Genomic DNA, 6,078 nt, shown 5'->3' with positions numbered 1-6,078 from the left:
ATTGTTTATTGCTTGTAGCTGCAGGGCCTTGAGTCAGGATTTGACCCGTGGGAAGTCATAGTTTGCAAACCTGCGCCCTGGAGTGCTGGAAAGGGGGCTGTACAAACCACCCTGGGAAGATAAATTGCTTCCTGGGGTGCTGGGGAAAAGGCTACACAAACCTGGCCTGGAGAGAGAGAGAAGCTCTTTGGACTGTTGGGGCAGGAGATGCATGGTTGAGTAGGTCATCCATCCTCCGGAGAGGCTGGGAACAGGGGATTTGAGGTTTCATCTTCCTGAGGAGGCGGGGCTGCCCGGTCCAGACCCGGCCCAAACATCCTCTATGCACACAGTGTCCTGTATCACATTCTGGAATATCATGAGCCTGCGGTAGGCCTCAAAGTACACAGGCTGTGTTGTGTGTACATGCAGTAAGGCAGCAACACAAAGAGTACAGTTATTGTTGATATTGTTTTTGTTGACCCTCTTTTCCACTTACAGCGCTGGTTTACTATTTTTCTTTGAAATATTCAAATGCATTTAGCCTACTGATGCATCAATCTAATTTTATTGGAATCGATTTGTATGTTGAAATTTACCAATAGCTACTGCATTTCCCATCCTCGGCTTATGCTCAAATCAATGAGTTCCGAAGTTTTTTGTGGTAAAATTAGGTACCTTGCCTTATATTCAAGTCGGCTGATACTAGAGTATATACAGTAATCTGGTCTGGGATGTTTTATTAATACACAATTACTTCTAGATACAAAGTTCTCTTGCATTTACCTGAGTGTCTCTGGGTTTGTTTCTCTAGTCAACCTGGACTAACACAAATGACAACAAAGAAAAAGTGGACTCCTCGCTTTGAAGGAGTGACACGGTGTCCAATGTCAGAAAGGATCTGCTAAATCCATCACGAAGTGCAATGCAATCTGTGACTGGCTATATCTATCCGCCTTCAAGGAAATCCAAGCAATGCAACTACAATTCATCTTAATGCACCGCCATCGGCGCTCTTGGAAGCAGCAGCCAAGAGATGAAAGGGGTGCTACATGAGGTCCACCTGCCGCGCAAGATCTCCTTAGAGTGTTGAAGAGCAAGGGTGTTCCTTCGAGGACTGAGGTGCACCTGACCCAAGCCATGGTGTTCCCCATTGCATCCTGTGCTGTGAAAGTCGGACACTGAATAAGGAAGACTGTGATTAGATGCACTTGGACTGTGGGCTTGAAAAGAATATTGAAAGGACCACGGACTGCTAAAAGGGCAGACCAGTCTGTCTTGGAAGAAGTAAGTCCAGAGTGCTCCGGAGAAGCCAGGATGTCAAGACTGCCTTACAGGCTCTGGACATTTGTCAGGGGAGCCCAGTCTCCGGAGAAGGACGTCATGTCTGGTAAAATGGAGGGGCGGTGAAAGAGAGGGAGTCCCTGGAGAAGATGGATGGACACTGTGGGGGGACATCGATGAGCTCGGCATCGGAACAACTGTGAGGACGGCGGTGCAGGACCGGGTAGTGCTTTGTTCTGTGGCGCATGGGGCGCTGTGGGTCGGAGCCGAGTTGATGGCACCTGACAACAGTGTCCTCACACTACTGCCCAAGTGTTCTGTGGGGTGGGTGCATTCTCTGCTAATGCACTAGTCCTCTGGCCCCCTAGTTTCACTCTAGGGACTGACCTACGGCTGCAGTGAGCTCCTGCAGGATGTAAAGGCTTCTTGCAACCCAAGCCAGCAGCGAAGTGAAGCCCTGATTCCTGGGGAGCAACCTTGAAATGAGCATTTCCAGCTTTAAAAGAGGACAGTTCACCACTCACTGAGTTTCAGGCAAAGGCGCCCTGGTGGAGCAGTGGGTCACACGCTGGGCTACTCAACCACTAGGCAGCAGTTTGAATCCACCAGCGCCGCTCTGCAGGCCAAAGACGAGGCTTTCTACTCCCGAAAACAGTCTTGCAACCCACAGAGGTAGTTCTACCCTGTCCCACAGGGTCGCTATGAGTCAAAATCCACTTGGGGGTGGCGAGTGTGGTTTCCTTGGAGTTCTGGCAACGAGAGGAGGAGTTGCTCCCTGCCACATGGGAGTCAAGCCACTAAGAGAAAACGGAACAAACTGACTTAACTGGAAATTCAGAGCACAAAGACCTTGCTCTCTGTGTAGGGCCTTGGGATCCTTGACTGCCGCAGACCTCCGGAAGTGAAACCTAAAATCAAGAAATGAGAACATGACACAACAGATGGACACCCCTACCAGGCACCTGGAAAACAGGCAAAACCTGCAGCCTTGCGGTTCAGACAGCTCTTCACCCCGCCCAGCCCCAGGCAGGCCCTGCCCCGTGGATTCCTGGAGGTTTGGAGTGTGCCTCTAGTCCCTCCATCTGTAGGGAGAGACCGGTTTCCCTCAGGAATAAGGTCAGAGTGTATAAAGAAGAGTTCGGAAATCCGAGTTCCTGAAAAGAGGCAGCGGCAGCGGGTTGTCTTCGAATGAGCCGCCGGCTAAGTGAGGCGTCAACGAAGTGACATGTGATCCAAGGATTATACATCATGCACTCCAAATCCGAGGAGGAAATGGTATCAGAGCTTACCTTGTGAGTGGCTGGTCTGCAGGAAGACAGGGGAAGCCCCACACCCATTGCAGGTCCTCACGCCAATTAAGCCTCCAGTGCCTCCCCTCTGACCAAAGTGGAGGCAGGTGAACAGCCTAGCTGTCAGAACGCATTTTGAAGGCCTTTATACTAGTGAGGTGAACATGTCCTGCCGTGTATCACTTGAGGTCCCTTTTCACAGAGGCTTCTGACTCCCCCAGAGTCCCATCTTCACAGGGGGTCCTGCCTTGTCCTCTAGGGTCGCTATGCGTCAGAACTGACTCGATGGCAATACGTCTGATCCATTCTAAAGTAGCTTCAAATCTTACTATTTTCTGCTTTTTGATTGAGACTTGCCTGTGTTTTATCTAGTCGTCTTTATTGGTTTCTTTTGTTTGATAATCGTCTAGGGGCATGGAGGAGGAAGTGGGGGGCTGGGACGGTAATAAGAAGTATGCAAAAGAAAACTTCTGAAAGTGATTGAACGATTAAAGTATATATGTGACGTATATGCCAATAAAACCATTTAAAGAGAGCGACCGAGTAGCTGGGGAGGTGCCACATCAAGCCAGCTGCATCAGCTGCCTAGCTGACCCATTACGTCACTGGACAAAGGGAGCGGGGGGGGGGGGGGGGGGCTGGCCTCTGGCGACTCAAGGGGAAGGAGAATCACTAGCATCAGCATCAGCTGCTCAGGGTCCAGTCCTCTGAGGCAGAGGTCAGACCTACCCATCCTCCAACCTCCCTCCCAATCCTGACACCAGCCTTCCCTCTCCCGGCACTTGACGTCTGGCCACACAGAGCTCACAGATGATGCTGGCAGTTACAAGCTCTTGAGGGAAGTCAGCAGGTTGTGACTCAATGAGAAACATCAGGAGACAGAGCTCAGTAAGGACAGTTTCTTCACTGTGCCCACAGGCTGGCCTCACCCTGCTAGGGCAATGTGGCAAAGCTCCTTCAGCTGCTTTGCCCATGAATGCCCAAAGAGCATGCCACTCTGCTATAAGGGCCCAGTTCCAGCTTTGTGGACCAGCAAACCCAGGTCACCACCTAAGTAAGAGCCCAGAGGCACCCACCCACTCCACAAGCTAGCATTCTGCCCCCCAAGCATTCAGCCTCCCTTGCTGTGTGGGCCAGAAGGCTCAGGCTCTGGTTCTGCTGCTGCTGCTGCGCTCTGGTATCAACGTTGTCTCCTGGATCAAGGATATTCACTGCGCCCAAAGGACAGGCTCCACGCCTGCCTCTTCTCTCTTGCTGGCACAGAGAAGCCAAGGGCTTGGGGACTGCACTGTAAGATCACTCCCTTAGTCCTTGTTTCGCTGGTGCTGCTTGGCATGGAGGGCCTCCAGCCCCGAGCCATCTAGGACTGCGCTGGCCACCTGCAGCCCAGCCCTCTCCTTGAGGGGCAGGATACCTAGGCCGGGTCGCCTTTGGGGAGTGGCTCACTGGGCTGTGAGTGGCTCACTGGGCTCTCCTCCCAGATAACCTTTCCAGAAAGGTCCAGGGAGTCACTGAGGAGCTTGCAGCCGCTCCCTGGGGGTGGAGGCACCAGGGGGAGGTGGCGGGGGGCGGGGGGGACATCATACCTGCCAACCCTCTGAGTCTTGCTGGTTCCTGAGGCTAGCCTCTCTTCTCCCCTTCTCAGTTTCACTCGGAGAGTTTGGCAATAAGAGGGGATTTTCTGTCCTGTGACAGGTCCCGTGACAGGGATATGTGCCTGCAAAGTGGAGTTTCAGCAGCAGAGAGAAGCTGTCCCGGGGCAGGGAGGGGCAGGGGCTGTTCTCTGAGCAGAGGACCTCTGGTCCCCAAGCACTGCCCAGAAGGGCCATGCCATCCCGGCAGCCCCGAGGAAGGCCTTTCACACGGCGGGTGTTGGAGACAAGCCAGTGAGCATTTGTTCTGCTGCAGGCTCGACTCTGCCACTCTTCTTGTTCTGTCGGACCTCGTCTCGGTTCTGAGCTATTGGGTGCCAGCGGGTTCGGCACAAGAGAAGGAGGCTCCGCCGGGCCTGCACCAACCTCACAGGGGCTCTGCTGTCTGCGCCCATGGTGCAGCCACCGTGTCAATCCATCTTGTCCAGAGCCTTCCTCTTTTTCTGGGGAAGAAAACCTCAAAACATCCCCGCCACCCAGTGAGGCATAGAAGGGGCATAAAGTACTGTCTCCACTCAGGGCTGCGATTTTACCAGAAGTCTTTGTGGACGTAGAATGTTTGCCTCCAGTGCAATGAGAGCCTATACAAATACAGTACGTGAAGCAATCTGTTGATAGTTCCAAGGCAGTTCGAGTTTAAATGCCCGTGTGAGATTGGAGGTGACTGCATTGCCACTAGTGAATTATATCATAGTCTTGGTTCCCCAAACCAGACTCCCTGCCTCCGAGGGGAGGCCCGCTCAGAGGGACCCTGCGGGATTCTGAGACTGTGTCAAGCTCTCCCCATCTTTCTCCGGAAGCGCAGCTGTTGGTTTATGAACTACTGAGCTGAGGTTAGCATCCTGGTGTCATCAGTGCCCCTGCAGCCTAGGTGACCTCCACCAAACGACCTTGGTTTTCCTGCTGGGTCTGGGGGAGACAGAGGGGGCAGACGGTGACCTGGTCAGATGCAGCAGGCGTGCGTTTCAGCAGGGTTCACTGAGGTCCCCATCCTGCGGGGCTACCATCAGGCACCTCAGCTGTGAAAGCCCCTTTTGTTGCCCAACTTTCCTAGTGAAACCAGAGAAATGGGGAAGAAAGGCTACCCTCGGGAATGAACCAGCAAAACTCGGGGTTTGCAGGCCTTTGACCACTCGGGCTGCGGGTAGGACGTCCCTCCCATGCCCCCACCCCACCCCAGGGAGCGGCTGCGCAGAAGGGAAGCTCCTCAGTGACTCCCTGGACCTTTCTGGAAAGGTTATCTGGGAGGAGAGCCCAGCCCACAGCCACTTCCCAAAGGCGACCTGCAGATAAGCCACTCCTCTGCAGCCTCCACTGGCCTCCTGCCCATCAAGGAGAGGGCTGGGTTGCAGGTGGCCAGCAATTCCCAGATGGCTCAGGGCTGGAGTTCCTTAATGCCAAGCAGCACCAGCTGAACAAGGACTAAGGGGGCGACCTTACAGTGCAGTCCCCAAGACCCCCACTGTTAGGAAGCTATAACCCAGCACCAGAATCTCTAGAAAGCAACGGACTTGTTCAGAACCATCTGCTGGGCCCTGTAAGCGCCTCAGCCCGCTGCAGCCCCCACCTTACTGGGAGGGAGGGACGAAAGGGAGAGGGCGTTTGGTGAGGTCACTATAAGCATGCTGTGGCGGAAGCCTCTGACCTCTGGGGCACAAAGGAGACCCCATCTCGAATATCATTTCAAGAGAACATTCATTAAGTCTTTTTTTTTTTTCATTCATTAAGTCTTAATAGAAACAGACACATCATCCAGATGAGGGAGACCACCCAGACGTGCCAGGGTTTACAACTGGGATGAGAGATCAATAAGGTGGGGGTGAAGGAAACTGTCACAAAAGATCAATACATCACAGTTACAAGAAGCAAGGGCA

This window comes from Tenrec ecaudatus, chromosome 1, assembly GCF_050624435.1.
Source record: "Tenrec ecaudatus isolate mTenEca1 chromosome 1, mTenEca1.hap1, whole genome shotgun sequence".
Classification (NCBI taxonomy): domain Eukaryota; kingdom Metazoa; phylum Chordata; class Mammalia; order Afrosoricida; family Tenrecidae; genus Tenrec; species Tenrec ecaudatus.
The sequence above is the reverse complement of the archived record's forward strand: the minus strand, read 5'-3'. Positions refer to the sequence as shown.